The following is a 17,051-nucleotide window of genomic DNA, read 5'->3' on the forward strand; positions in this document are numbered from 1 at the left end:
TCAGCCAAATGCTTCAGAACTCACTGGACGGCGCTTCACAGTGCAGATGGACAATGACCCAAAGCATACTGCAAAAGCAACCAAAGAGTTTTTGAAGGGAAAGAAGTGGACTGTTATGCAATGGCCAAGTCAATCACCTGACCTGAATCCGATTGAGCATGCATTTCACTTGCTGAAGACAAAACTGAAGGGAAAATGCCCCAAGAACAAGCAGGAACTGAAGACTGTTGCAGTAGAGGCCTGGCAGAGCATCACCAGGGATGAAACCCAGCGTCTGGTGATGTCTATGCATTCCAGACTTCAGGCTGTAATTGACTGCAAAGGATTTGCAACCAAGCATTAAAAAGTGAAAGTTTGATTTGATTATTATTCTGTCCCATTACTTTTGGTCCCTTAACAAGTGGGAGGCACATATGCAAACTGTTGTAATTCCTACACCGTTCACCTGATTTGGATGTAAATACCCTCAAATTAAAGCTGACAGTCTGCAGTTAAAGCACATTTTGTTCGTTTCATTTGAAATCCATTGTGGTGGTGTATAGAGCCAAAAATGTTAGAATTGTGTCGATGTCCCAATATTTATGGACCTGGCTGTATACGGACTTTGAAAATCGTGACAAAGGAAAACTGGGCATCATACACTACATGACCGAGGATCATACACTACCAGACTTTAAAGTTGTTCCGAGCACAACAAACTCACTCAGAAACATGAGCCTTGGAGACGCGTGACAAATGGAAACAATATGCGTTCTAAAATCGGCTGAAAATATCAAACATTTTTGATATCCTCCAACTGGATAGAATCGGAGTCTGAAGCTAAAAAACCGGAGTCTGTGACTATCATACACTATGCCATTTTCTGTTGAATCGGTCAACTAACAAATCTGCAGACTGGCTCTGACTTTCGGCAACTAGTGTCAACTTCTCCAGACTGTAAATTGGCGGAAAATCAGGACAAAAAACGTGTAGTGTATTCCAGGCCTAATTATATATGATGCCCAGCTTTCCTTTGTCATTATTTACAAAATCGGTAAGTGTATGATGCCTGGTGATTTAAAAAGCTGTTCAGATTTTTAAAAGTCGTGTAGTGTATTCCAGGCTTAAAGGGATACTCCACCCCAAAATGAAAATTGTCATTAATCACTTACCCCCATGTCGTTCCAAGCCTGTAAAAGCTTCATTCATCTTCGGAACACAATTTAAGATATTTTGGATGAAACCCGGGAGGCTTCTGTCTGTCCCATTGACTGCCAAGTAAATTACACTGTCAAGGTCCAGAAAAGTATGAAACACATTGTCAGAATATGTTATGTAATGTTATGAAGCGATGAGAATACTTTTATAGAAATACAACAAAAATAATGACTTTATTCAACAATTAGGCACCGTAACGTCTCCTCTGCATCAGCACAGCACCATTTTGGAGATTATGCCCTGGACGCAAAACACATACACTGTTCTGTATCAGCCTTGACACAGGGATGCGCTGTTTGCGTTCAAATCAAAGCATAAATCAACGCAGAAGACGCATCCCTGTGTCGAGGCTGATACAGAAGAGTGTACACATTTTGTGTCCAGGGCATAATCTCCAAAATGGCGCTACGTTGACACAAACAGTATTCTTGTCGCTTCATAACATAATGATTGAACCACTGATGGCAGACGGAGTATTCTGGCGATGTGTTTCATACTTTTCTGGACCTTGACTGTGTAATGTACTTGGCAGTCAATGGGACATTGACAAGCCTCCCGGTTTTCATCCAAAATATCTTAAATTGTGTTCAGAAGATGAACAAAGCTTTTATGGGTTTGGAACGACATGGTGGTAATTGATTAATGACAAAATTTTCATTTTGGGGTGGAGTATCTCTTTAAAACTGTTTCATTATTCAGATGTAAATTTGTGTAAGCACATTTCCTGAAGAGGAATTCTTGAGAAGCAATTGAAAAAATTTGGGTTAGTATCATAATTTTTTTCTTTTAAAAAGATTGTGCAGGGAACTGTACTTTAGCTTGTATTATCCCAATCAGGTTTATAGTGTTTTTATCAATATTCGATTGACCCTTTTGGGCTCCAATATAGCTCTGATAATATATGTGGAAAAAAAATTACATTGCATTTTAATCCTGAATACTAGCTACACAAGTGTAATAAAAAGTAAAATCAAAACATACAAATAAAGGTCCATGATTCTGCACCAGAAGTGACAGACACAGTAGATAAAGAGCAGTCCTCCAAATCTGAAGTAATCAGCTGGATCCTTGCTGCATCTGGGGGTTAAATAAATAAAAAAAAATATATAAAAAAAAAAGACAACAGATTTATTGAAAAGTCCTTAAAAAGGAGGATTCCATTTATGTACCTTTTCTTTAAACAACATTTGACATTATGAGATATTCTGACTAATTTATTTATTTAGCTGTGACCTAATGGTTAGAGAGGCAGACTCGTAGCCTGAAGGTCATGGGTTCGAGTCTCAGTCCTGGCAGGAAACCCACTAGTGTAAACAGGGCTTGAGTTACCCTTGAGCAAGTTACAAGTTAACCCTACTTGTAATTGTAAATACATTTACATTTAGCAGACACTTTTATCCAAAGCGGCTTACATTGCATTCAAGTTACAGTTTTTACATTTTATCAGCTCTTGCTTTCCCTGGGAATCGAACCCATGATCTTGGCGTTGCTAGCGCCATGCTCTACTATTTGAGCTACAGGAAATACAAATAAAGAAATGAGTATTCACAACAAATAACAACTTTTCCCAGATGTAAAAAAATGGCAATTAGTACACTAAAAAAAAAATAATAATATTTTATCAATTGCTAAAATGCTAATACCTGTATATTTATAACTAATAAAATTATTAATCTGTTTACACTGCTTTTCTATCACACGTGGGTGATGTCTAACAAATGTACTTGAGGAGATCATTAAATTACTCAAGTATCTTCATACTTCATCCACCTTATTCCTAAACGCAGAAGTAAGCCTGGGCGAGACTTCAAGTTCATTAGCCTTAAATAACAATAACAACATGCAGTAAATAGTAAAACTGTTTGTATTACAAACCAGTGTGTTCATAATTAAGATAATACACTAAAATAATATGGTATGACAAACCAATTTGCAATATCAAACACCTAAACGAGCAGTTCTGTACAGCTAAAAAAGTAAAAATATCTGGAAGCAAGACCCATAAAATCTATAAATGGGCCATTTTTATGTGAAGAATAAGGTGGATATGATGAAAATGATGTCATCATTTACTCACTTATGTCTTTTCCAACCTGCATAACTGACTTTTTTTTCTGTGGAACACAAAAGAAGATTAAAAAAGACATGAGGGTTAGAAAATGATGAGGGAGTTTTGATTTTGAGTGAGCTAAACTCAAGAATTAAGTCTGAATCAGAGTGGTGCCTTGGTGCAGAGTTTGCCTGCTTTGCCCATGTTCACATTTCAGCACATATAACGGCACATGATCATTAAAGCATTATGAATACTCACTTTTACAGAAGATCATATGGCAGAAGATTTTCAATCCCAAAACCTCTGGACCATGAGAGGGAAAACACACACACACACACACAAATATTTAACAGGTTTAATAAAACAATAGTAATTGTTGACTTACTGACAGAGACAGACAGGCTTACAAAAAGTTTGGCTAACTTACTCACCAGCTTTATACAAACACTTAGCAGTAAGTTGGATCCGAAAGCATGGTTTGCATAGTATTCTTCAGGTGCTTTCATGATCTCTCTGTTGAACACGTCAGTTGTTCATGTTCCAGAGTGAGACATTTTATTTTACAATAAAATAACAATATCGTTATTTTTACTATTTCATTCTGTTATTAAAAATAAGATCAGCAAAAGGCGGCCTTCAGTACTTAACTCGTATTAAGGTCAAGCTCCCGCTATTTATTCTGTCATTCATGTAACTTATATCTATCCATTACATAAACCTCCAGAACTTGTAGTACTAACGCTACGCGGATATATTTACATTTCGCGATATAAAAACAACAACAACGAGTCACTTTTAATCATGCCCAAGACATCGTCACACAGCCTTATCTGGACAGTATTAAAACATAATCACAAAACACAGTAACAGATTATGTCATCGCGATTATCATATCACTTTAACAGTAACAAAAAAACAATTATAAGAGGTACTTACCTTCTGTGTTTCCATTATGTGTCCATAGCCATTGTGTCTGTGTTCTCAATCGACACCGCATAACTCAAAATCGGTCAAAATAATAACTCATCTGTCAGATATGAGACAATCATGTGAAAGCCATTCCTAGAGCACTGAACGGAGCAGGACTGCAGATAAACAGAGCTGCTGTAACGACTGAGCTCAATATTCAAATCTGAGCGGGAGGAGGCGTGCCCTGCTGTCATTGGTTAATCTGAATGTCATCCAGGAATCTGACCAATCACGAACAAAGCAACATAGAGAGACGTCAAACAACATTGTAACTGTAGAAAAAAAAATGTTTTAAACAAAAGATAGCAAATATGTATTGATTTTTATTTTTTAGGCTGTTACATGTAAGTAATTGGTAAAATTGTGTTTTCACTTATGCTCAAAACCAGGGTCAGGTACATCTGTGCCATTCACTATTCACCTATAATTTCCATATGAATTTATAGTTAAAATAGGGTTAGGTTTAGGAGTACAGAGAAGGTGTTTACATGTCTGGCTATACTTGTAAATTACAGTTACATTCACATGACCAATGATGACCCTTTTGAACTTTAACAAATCCCTTGCCTCAACTGTATAACCACTCTTATGCCTAAATGCAGCTGTGCCTACAACTGTGGCATTTTCTATATCTGACCCTTTGCTGTAAGTGTTACACCACCTGTTGGTTTAGGTTTATTCCTTTGTCCACAGTAACACTTACTACAAACACTATCATAATTGCAACATTTGTCTACACTGACTGCAGTGGCAATGCTGTTACAGCATTTGTGGTATGGGAAAATGTAAACTGTAAATGTTGATGTGCGACTAATTCAACAATAATTGAGGCCTTTGATAATGAATGTACTCTTATTAATTTCATCACTGTATTGCTTGCAACAGCAAATTACTCCGTGGTTATGCAGTCACCTCACAGCAAGGTGTTTCCATAACGCAGACATGCACATTTGACAAATTGAGGATTCTAAATTTTCCATATTTGAAAGTATGTTTTCTACACATTGCATGGAATGTATGCATTCCAGTCCTCTCAGACCCTTTTCTCTATGCTCTTGTTTTTTTCTCATTTCAAATTTCTCAGTAGATATAGGGTTTCTCTCACACAAATAACAAATGCATACTCTGATCAGATAGCAAACCAATATTTTTCGATGTCTGTATGACGTGTTTGTGAAGTCAATGTTTTTTTGTTTGTTTTTGTTTGAGCTTTTAAAGATTATGCATACTTTTCTCTGTTCACAATTTCCATTGCAAAGCTATTTGGATTAGCTGGTGTGTGAGCAGAGGCATGAAAGTTTCAACCTGGAGAGTAGTGCAGCTTTAAAAAACAGACTATGCATATTTTGATGTAATGAAATAAGTCAGCTATATTTGTGTTCAGAATTGCAGAGTTTAAATGTAAAAACACCTAAATATAAAACTGATATGATGTGCTTTAAAGTTACAAAGAAAAATGCTAAACAGCTATGGACATAAACCTTTAATGAGCTACATATTACAGATTATTTGTATGAATTTACATTAATTTATATGCAATTTAAGACAACAGAAAAAAATAGAGTATAAATAATACAACCATTTTCCTGTCTTAAAAAAATTGTGATTAATAACATTATAGCTACTTAAAATAACATTTGTTAATTTATAGAAGTTGTTCTAAAGAATTTTGCTAATAATTTAAAATAACAGAAAAATACTGTAAAAACAGCATTAAATGTACAGTTCTCTTGTGAAATTTTTATTTTATTTTTTTAACTCATGACTATATCAGTATTTGACGTCAATATGACATCGGCTTAAGACGTTGGCTCGACGTTGGATTTTGGTTTGTTAATGCGACAACCTAAACCTAACAAAAGATCAACATCTAATGATGTAAGAATTTGACGTTGTGTGTACATTACCATTATAACATCTACGTGACGTTGGGTTTTGGTCGCCATACCTAACAACTGAATGTCAGTAACTGACATGAATATGACGTTGGCTTTAGATGTTGACTCGACTTTGGATTTTAGTTAGTTAATACCGCAACCTGAAAATAACAAAAGACCAACGTCTAATGATGTTAGAGTTTGACACTGAGTGGGCATTACCAATATGACGTCTAGGAGACGTTGGGTTTTGGTTGCCATACCTGACGACTGTATATGAGTATTTGACGTCAATATGAACGTGGCTTAAGATGTTGGCTTGACGTTGGATTTTGGTTATTTTATGCCACAACCTAATACTAACTATAGATCAACGTCAAACGATGTTATAATTTGACGTTGTGTGGACATTACCATTATGACGTCTAGTCGACGTTGGGTTTTGGTTGCCATACCTGACGACTGTATATCAGTATTTGACGTCAATATGATGTTGGCTTAAGACATTGGCTCGACGTTGGAATTTGGTTAGTTAATGCCACAACCTAAAAACAACGTCAAATGATGTTAGAATCTGACGTTGTGTGGACGTTACCATTATGACGTCTAGTCGACGTTGGGTTTTGGTTGCCATACCCGACGACTGTATATCAGTATTTGACGTCAATATGACGTTGGCTTAAGACGTTGGCTCGACGTTGGATTTTAGTTAGTTAATACCGCAACCTGAAAATAACAAAAGACCAACGTCTAATGATGTTAGAGTTTGACACTGAGTGGGCATTACCAATATGACGTCTAGGAGACGTTGGGTTTTGGTTGCCATACCTGACGACTGTATATGAGTATTTGACGTCAATATGAACGTGGCTTAAGATGTTGGCTTGACGTTGGATTTTGGTTATTTTATGCCACAACCTAATACTAACTATAGATCAACGTCAAACGATGTTATAATTTGACGTTGTGTGGACATTACCATTATGACGTCTAGTCGACGTTGGGTTTTGGTTGCCATACCTGACGACTGTATATCAGTATTTGACGTCAATATGATGTTGGCTTAAGACATTGGCTCGACGTTGGAATTTGGTTAGTTAATGCCACAACCTAAAAACAACGTCAAATGATGTTAGAATCTGACGTTGTGTGGACGTTACCATTATGACGTCTAGTCGACGTTGGGTTTTGGTTGCCATACCCGACGACTGTATATCAGTATTTGACGTCAATATGACGTTGGCTTAAGACGTTGGCTCGACGTTGGATTTTGGTTAGTTAATGCCACAACCTAAAACCAACGTCAAATGATGTTAGAATCTGACGTTGTGTGGACGTTACCATTATGACGTCTAGACGACGTTGGGATTTGGTTGCCATACCCGACGACTGTATATCAGTATTTGACGTCAATATGACGTTGGCTTTAGACGTTGGCTCGACGTTGGATTTTGGTTGCCATACCTGACGACTGTTTATCAGTATTTGACGTCAATATGACGTTGGCTTAAGACGTTGGCTCGACGTTGGATTTTGGTTAGTTAATGCCACAACCTAAAAACAACGTCAAATGATGTTAGACTCTGACGTTGTGTGGACGTTACCATTATGACGTCTAGCCGACGTTGGGTTTTGGTTGCCATACCTGACCACTGTATATCAGTATTTGACGTCAATATGACGTTGGCTTTAGACGTTGGCTCGACGTTGGATTTTGGTTAGTCAATGCCACAACCTAAAAACAACGTCAAATGATGTTAGAATCTGATGTTGTGTGGACGTTACCATTATGACGTCTAGGCGACGTTGGGTTTTGGTTGCCATACCCGACGACTGTATATCAGTATTTGACGTCAATATGACGTTGGCTTTAGACGTTGGCTCGACGTTGGATTTTGGTTAGTTAATGCCACAACCTAAAAACAACGTCAAATGATGTTAGAATCTGACGTTGTGTGGACGTTACCATTATGACGTCTAGGCGACGTTGGGTTTTGGTTGCCATACCCGACGACTGTATATCAGTATTTGACGTCAATATGACGTTGGCTTAAGACGTTGGCTCGACGTTGGATTTTGGTTAGTTAATGCCACAACCTAAAAACAACGTCAAATGATGTTAGAATCTGACGTTGTGTGGACGTTACCATTATGACGTCTATGCGACGTTGGGTTTTGGTTGCCACACCTGACCACTGTATATCAGTATTTGACGTCAATATGACGTTGGCTAAAGACGTTGGCTCGACGTTGGATTTTGGTTAGTTAATGCCACAACCTAAAAACAACGTCAAACGATGTTAGAATCTGACGTTGTGTGGACGTTACCATTATGACGTCTAGGCGACGTTGGGTTTTGGTTGCCATACCCGACGACTGTATATCAGTATTTGACGTCAATATGACGTTGGCTTAAGACGTTGGCTCGACGTTGGATTTTGGTTAGTTAATGCCACAACCTAAAAACAACGTCAAATGATGTTAGAATCTGACGTTGTGTGGACGTTACCATTATGACGTCTATGCGACGTTGGGTTTTGGTTGCCACACCTGACCACTGTATATCAGTATTTGACGTCAATATGACGTTGGCTTAAGACGTTGGCTCGATGTTGGATTTTGGTTAGTTAATGCCACAACCTAAAAACAACGTCAAATGATGTTAGAATCTGACGTTGTGTGGACGTTACCATTAGGACGTCTAGCCTACGTTGGGTTTTGGTTGCCATACCCGACGACTGTATATCAGTATTTGACGTCAATATGACGTTGGCTTTAGACGTTGGCTCGACGTTGGATTTTGGTTAGTTAATGCCACAACCTAAAAACAACGTCAAATTATGTTAGAATCTGACGTTGTGTGGACGTTACCATTATGACGTCTAGCCTACGTTGGGTTTTGGATGCCATACCTGACCACTGTATATCAGTATTTGACGTCAATATGACGTTGGCTTTAGACGTTGGCTCGACGTTGGATTTTGGTTAGTTAATGCCACAACCTAAAAACAACGTCAAATGATGTTAGAATCTGACGTTGTGTGGACGTTACCATTATGACGTCTAGGCGACGTTGGGTTTTGGTTGCCATACCCGACGACTGTATATCAGTATTTGACGTCAATATGACGTTGGCTTAAGACGTTGGCTCGACGTTGGATTTTGGTTAGTTAATGTCACAACCTAAAAACAACGTCAAATGATGTTAGAATCTGATGTTGTGTGGACGTTACCATTATGACGTCTAGGCGACGTTGGGTTTTGGTTGCCATACCCGACGACTGTATATCAGTATTTGACGTCAATATGACGTTGGCTTTAGACGTTGGCTCGACGTTGGATTTTGGTTAGTTAATGCCACAACCTAAAAACAACGTCAAATGATGTTAGAATCTGACGTTGTGTGGACGTTACCATTATGACGTCTAGGCGACGTTGGGTTTTGGTTGCCATACCCGACGACTGTATATCAGTATTTGACGTCAATATGACGTTGGCTTTAGACGTTGGCTCGACGTTGGATTTTGGTTAGTTAATGCCACAACCTAAAAACAACGTCAAATGATGTTAGAATCTGACGTTGTGTGGACGTTACCATTATGACGTCTAGGCGACGTTGGGTTTTGGTTGCCATACCCGACGACTGTATATCAGTATTTGACGTCAATATGACGTTGGCTTTAGACGTTGGCTCGACGTTGGATTTTGGTTAGTTAATGCCACAACCTAAAAACAACGTCAAATGATGTTAGAATCTGACGTTGTGTGGACGTTACCATTATGACGTCTAGGCGACGTTGGGTTTTGGTTGCCATACCCGACGACTGTATATCAGTATTTGACGTCAATATGACGTTGGCTTAAGACGTTGGCTCGACGTTGGATTTTGGTTAGTTAATGCCACAACCTAAAAACAACGTCAAATGATGTTAGAATCTGACGCTGTGTGGACGTTACCATTATGACGTCTAGGCGACGTTGGGTTTTGGTTGCCTTACCCGACGACTGTATATCAGTATTTGACGTCAATATGACGTTGGCTTAAGACGTTGGCTCGACGTTGGATTTTGGTTAGTTAATGCCACAAGCTAAAAACAACGTCAAATAATGTTAGAATCTGACGTTGTGTGGACGTTACCATTATGACGTCTAGGCGACGTTGGGTTTTGGTTGCCATACCCGACGACTGTATATCAGTATTTGACGTCAATATGACGTTGGCTTAAGACGTTGGCTCGACGTTGGATTTTGGTTAGTTAATGCCACAACCTAAAAACAACGTCAAATGATGTTAGAATCTGACGTTGTGTGGACGTTACCATTATGACGTCTAGGCGACGTTGGGTTTTGGTTGCCATACCCGACGACTGTATATCAGTATTTGACGTCAATATGACGTTGGCTTTAGACGTTGGCTCGACGTTGGATTTTGGTTAGTTAATGCCACAACCTAAAACCAACGTCAAATGATGTTAGAATCTGACGTTGTGTGGACGTTACCATTATGACGTCTAGGCGACGTTGGGTTTTGGTTGCCATACCCGACGACTGTATATCAGTATTTGACGTCAATATGACGTTGGCTTTAGACGTTGGCTCGACGTTGGATTTTGGTTTGTTAATGCCACAACCTAAAAACAACGTCAAATGATGTTAGAATCTGACGTTGTGTGGACGTTACCATTATGACGTCTAGGCGACGTTGGGTTTTGGTTGCCATACCCGATGACTGTATATCAGTATTTGACGTCAATATGACGTTGGCTTTAGACGTTGGCTCGACGTTGGATTTTGGTTAGTTAATGCCACAACCTAAAAACAACGTCAAATGATGTTAGAATCTGACGTTGTGTGGACGTTACCATTATGACGTCTAGGCGACGTTGGGTTTTGGTTGCCATACCCGACGACTGTATATCAGTATTTGACGTCAATATGACGTTGGCTTAAGACGTTGGCTCGACGTTGGATTTTGGTTAGTTAATGCCACAACCTAAAAACAACGTCAAATGATGTTAGAATCTGACGTTGTGTGGACGTTACCATTATGACGTCTAGGCGACGTTGGGTTTTGGTTGCCATACCCGACGACTGTATATCAGTATTTGACGTCAATATGACGTTGGCTTTAGACGTTGGTTCGACGTTGGATTTTGGTTACTTCCCAACACAACCTGAAAACAACTAAATATCAACGTCAATTGACGTCGGTCCTGGACGTCAAATCAACGTTGTCATTAGACGTTGGCTTGACATTGAATTTTGGTCACCTGACGTCGCGACCTAAATCCAACCTAATATTAACGTCATATGACGTTGTGTGCCTGCTGGGTATATATATATATATATATATATATATATATATATATATATATATATATATATACACACTTTTTTAATGTTTTAAAAGTATAGAATTTATATTTAAATATATTTCATATTTCGTATACAAAATTAAATAGAAACTTATTTGTTTCTATGTTAAGTAACAATAAACTAAATTGTAATTGAATTATTATTTTGTATATTTTAAATATAATTATTATGATTACTACTAATATTTCAACAAAAAATCTAATAAACAACAACAAAAAAACATGCACTAAGCATATTTTAATATTATGTTATTATGTTAATTTAGTATTAGTAATGTGTATCCAGTTAATCTAAATACATTTTATTTATTTATTTTAAATTATATGAATGATATAAAAGTAATACTGTTTCAAAATTACTGTAATGATAAAGTAACTATAAATAAAAATACTGTTTTAATTAGTGCTGTCAAACGATTAATCACGATTAATCACATCTAAATTAAAAGTTTTTGTTTACATAATATATGTGTGCTGTGTATATTTATTATGTTTATATAAATACACACACATGCATATATATATATATATATTTAAGAAAAATATGTTAAATTTATATATTAGATATATTTATATATTATATACATTATATGAATATAAATTTACATGTAAATGCATGTAAATATTTTCTAAATGTATGCTGAATGTGTGTGTAATTATATACACATATTAAATATACACAGCACACACACATTATGTAAACAAACTTTTATTTTGGATGTGATTAATCACGATTAATCGTTTGTAAAAAATTAAATTACAATTTAAAAAATAAAAACAATATGCATACATATTTTGATATTTTAGTATGATTGTTTTATTATTTTAATGTATTATTAGTAGTAGGCCTACATAATAGTTACCCAGTTACATTTATGGGACATTTAAAAACATGTTGTTTTTATTGATTGATTGATTGATTGCATGGTGTAGCCTAATTGAATTATCACCTGCAAGTGAGTCATCATCATAAAAATATTAATATTAACACCAGTAAAGAATAGCAGCATTACACAAAAAAGATGACATTTGTATTAAGAAAATTCTTTGTTATTTTTATATTAGCCTAATTTATATGTCCTTTTATCCTGAGAAATATAGGCTACTGGTCTCTATTGGAAATAACTTATATAATAACACTAAAAAATTAATCGCTATTTTTAGTGTTGTTGTTGTATAATCTATTTATTTATTTATTTCTAAAATGGATAAACTACTAGTGTAAAATAATAAATGTTCAAACAGCTTGCCATGCCCTGCCTCGCTGAGACAGAGTCACTGTCCATCCATCTATCCATCCACCCATCCATCCATCCCGTTGCATTTCAGACTCCTTTGTAGCAACCAACAACTCACTTCTAATGAATAATCCAAAACATCATTTTATTCCGTAAATATTAGGCTACAACATCATAGTTCATTGTGTTGTGTTGTGAGGAGAGGCGTGCCAGAATGATCACACATGTGCGCATGCAAACAACACCATCCAGCTGCTGATCTGCATCTCACCAACAGCACTTCTGTTGTGATGTTTGATCAGCGGAGTGTCATAACATGACCGAAAATACGCGGTGAGTGTCGAGGAACTGAAACATCTGGCCCCAATATTTCCCCAAACTGAAAGAGTTAAACTGACATAATTTGGGGGTCCGCCCACCCTGTTTGCCGTTGGTTGCAGCGGGTCACTGAGTTGTTTGGACTAAGATGCGCATGGAGTGCTGTTACACTGAGAGGCGCTGAGAAGAAGAGACGCGGGGAGTTATCAGACAGACGTTGCAGGATCTGCACTGCACATTTATGGGAGAGAGAGAGAGAGGAGAGCGAGCACGTGTCTAGCAACATCGCAGGGAAACCTTGAACAAAGAGCATTCGTGTTTCCACCTCAGACGACACTGCCCTCATGATGCCACGCCTGGCGGCAAAGATGAAATCTGGAACAACAACAACAGCAGCAGCAAGAATACTAATACTACTAATAATAATGCAGATGTATTGATTTTTCAATTGTAGAACTGATACCAGATGTTGATATTTTAAATAGCATCAAAACATTAAATATTACTTTAAAAATATTATTTATATTAAGCAAACTGATAGGCCTAGTTACACTTTTTACCAATTAATATTTTCAACATTATTTTTTTTAATACGATATTTTTAATATTTTTAAGATGAGCTTTCTATTGAAACTCAGTTAAAGCATAAACATACAACATATATATATTAATAAAACATGCACTTAAAATTGATTTTAAAAAATTATGAAATTAATTAATTCAAAATATGTCCTTAAACTGGGGCATGTTGTCACTATGTGGAGTAATTTGTCACAATGGAACCTTTTTGAATAGCATTTTATTTAGTTAAAACAGTTTAAACACTAATAAAAGCACAACGATTTTTTTGGTAAATTAATATTATAATTAAAACAACACATTATAAGTTAAAACAACAACATAATAATAATAATCATCCAAATATACTTTAGTTTCAATTGGAGAACCAATACCATCTGATATTGATATTTTAAATCTATTTAATAATATTAAGCAAATTCATTTCTTATTGTCTTATCGTACCCTAAAATGGTAATTCATGTTTTATTTTTGAAAATTAGATTCTGTACTGGCTCATATTTATACAAAATCTACTAAAAAAGCTTTTGAACATAAAAATACATTTATGTATCTAAAAAAAAATCTAATTTGTTCATACATTGACCTTAAAGTGAGGCATGTATATGGGGTAAGCCACAATTATTTGTAGTTTAGTTAGGGTTAGATAAAATAGTTTTAAAAATTACTGTGTGTATTGAAATAAATATTATTATAACTATAAATAATATCCATACATATATGATTTGAATAAAATGCAGGAATATACTTACAAATGTATGCAATGCATCAGCTTTGAAAAAAAAGTGTATAGTGTATTAACTGGTTTCATTTACATATTGACTACACAGAATGTCATATTTCTTTACCATCAAAGGCAAGAATATTTATCTGCTTTCTTAGGAAACGCTTATGAAATTCTTCTCATGGCAAATATAGAGGTGACTGTTTACACTCAGTCTCTTCTCATTTGCATCTGCAGTTTTTCCGGTGTTTTCATTGGTCAGTCAGACAGCTGGACACTTAAAGTTGCATCAGCATGAGTCGATCAGATGGCAGCACTAATATGAGATGTACATGACGGGTCTTTCTCACATATTCTGGATCAGTGCCAGCATCTTAGTGACAGTCAGTATGTCCAAAAGGTCATTTGCCTTCATTAATGGTGTCCACTGGGAGCCCAAGGCCCAAATCAATATCAACTATGGATAACAGATCATGTTTCCCTGCCTGCTCCGTCTGTCTGTGGGCATGGGTCCTTTGTTTATCAAGTCCCCCTTTTGTCTTTCCGCTCGTTCACTTTGCTTGTTTCAGTCGAATCTGCGTCTAGTCATTGGAAGCCTCTCTTGAAGTCTGTGCTGAACATTCTCTTTCCATGTTTGCATATACTCATATACTCATATTGTACTCACTACACCCGCATTCTGTAAATAATGACCTAATATGACATCATCCAGCAGAGCATTTGTCAGTACACACGCATGCTGTAATCTGATGTCACATAACAATGACACGAATCAGTCGGCATTAATACCTTAAGCTTAATTAATACACAACAGAATTATAATACAATAAAATAATAAATCATAATTAATTCACATATATTATTTAAATATGTCACATATGAACAAATTATGATTTATATATGTGACCCTGGACCATAAAAGCAGTCTTAAGTCGCTGGGGTATATTGTAGCAATAGCCAAAAATACATTGTATGGGTCAAAATGATCCATTTTTCTTTTATGCAAAAAATCATTAGGATATTAAGTAAAGATCATGTTCCATGAAGATATTTTGTAAATGTCTTACTGTAAATATATCAAAACTTAATTTTTGATTAGTAATATGCATTGCTAAGAACTTCATTTGAACAACTTTAAAGGTGATTTTCTCAATATTTAGATTTTTGCTGCCTCAGATTCCAGATTTTCAAATAGTTGTATCTCGGCCAAATATTGTCCTATCATAACAAACCATACATCAATGGAAAGCTTATTTATCATTTTATTTTTTATAACCGCTTTCAGATGATGTATAAATCTCAATTTCGAAAAATTGACACTTAAGACTGGTTTTGTGGTCCAGGGTCACATATTTTCAGGATTATTTAATCACACTTAGTATGGATTACTTGATTGTCAGAATGCTGATTAAGTGTGATTAATTAACACATAACAGAATTATAATATAAGTCATATAATATAATTATATATGGATTACATGATTTTTTAAATTTGTAGATTTGATAGCAACAACAATAATACTATACATTACATGCAATACATGGCAAAAACAAATAAATAATAAAAAAAGACCCACTTCCCTTACTTTTATTTAATATTTGTCAATGCATCACTATGTTTGTCTAAAGCACCTTCCGGATTTTAAGTACAAATAATAATGGACTTAATATGGCTTGTGACAATTACAAAATCCATATTATGTTTCTTTAATGCATAATATAATACAATATCTATTATATAATAATATATAATACTATTTAGCATTAATTAATCACACTTAATATGGACTGATTGGTATTTATTTATTTGTAAATAACAACATTAATAATAATAATAAGTGCATATATTCTCTTGCTTTATCATTTATATTTGAAGAGATATTATTATCAATGGCCATCACTCAGGTCTTCCTGCTATTGAGCTCTATGACTCTACTGACTCTTTCCCCTCCTCCCTCTCTCTCACATAAACACTTGGGGTTTACATTGAGTGTAAATGCTTCTCTGAGCTGGGAATATGAGTCAGGTGAGTATGACCTCATCTCTTTTTCCTGTGCTATGAGGTAATGTATCTCTCCAGCTCACTTTCTCCTCTGTGAGCCAATCATTAGAGGTGCTTCACCGATGACACACCCCACTGATGATTCAGATTCTCACTGTCACATGACCCTCACACCCTCAGGTGATCTCACTGTACAGATGGATCATCACCAACAAAACCACTGCACACTGCAACAGAATAAATATGGATGGTCTTTCTTAAAAAAAAAAATAAATAAATAAATAAAAAAACAGTTAAGGTTTGACAGACGTATTAGTTTCCGTTTTGGAATTAATCAATCAACCAATCAATTAAATAATTAAATTTTCAATTAAACTTTCTAGAAAGCTTCACATCAGTTGAAATGGCCCACACAATATCAGTTCAGACTAGATTTATATATATATAAAATGCAGATGTCATGTAGAATTATTTATTATATGTTTAAAGATTTCAGTTTAGGGGCCATTTCATGCATTTGAGCTTTAAATCAAACCTTTTTAAGGTTCAAGTGTGTCCAAACGTTTGAGTTGTAGCGTTCAAAGAAGTGATTGTGTCACAACACGTGCTGTTGAGGTTAGAGGTTGCATTTATTTTTTCCAAAGCAGACACTTGCATTTCTTTTGTTAAATATCAAAATATTTTGATACATATGAGAAATTAGCATCTACTGTTCACAC

The sequence above is a fragment of the Barbus barbus genome (assembly GCF_936440315.1).
Source record: "Barbus barbus genome assembly, chromosome: 21".
Classification (NCBI taxonomy): Eukaryota; Metazoa; Chordata; class Actinopteri; order Cypriniformes; family Cyprinidae; genus Barbus; species Barbus barbus.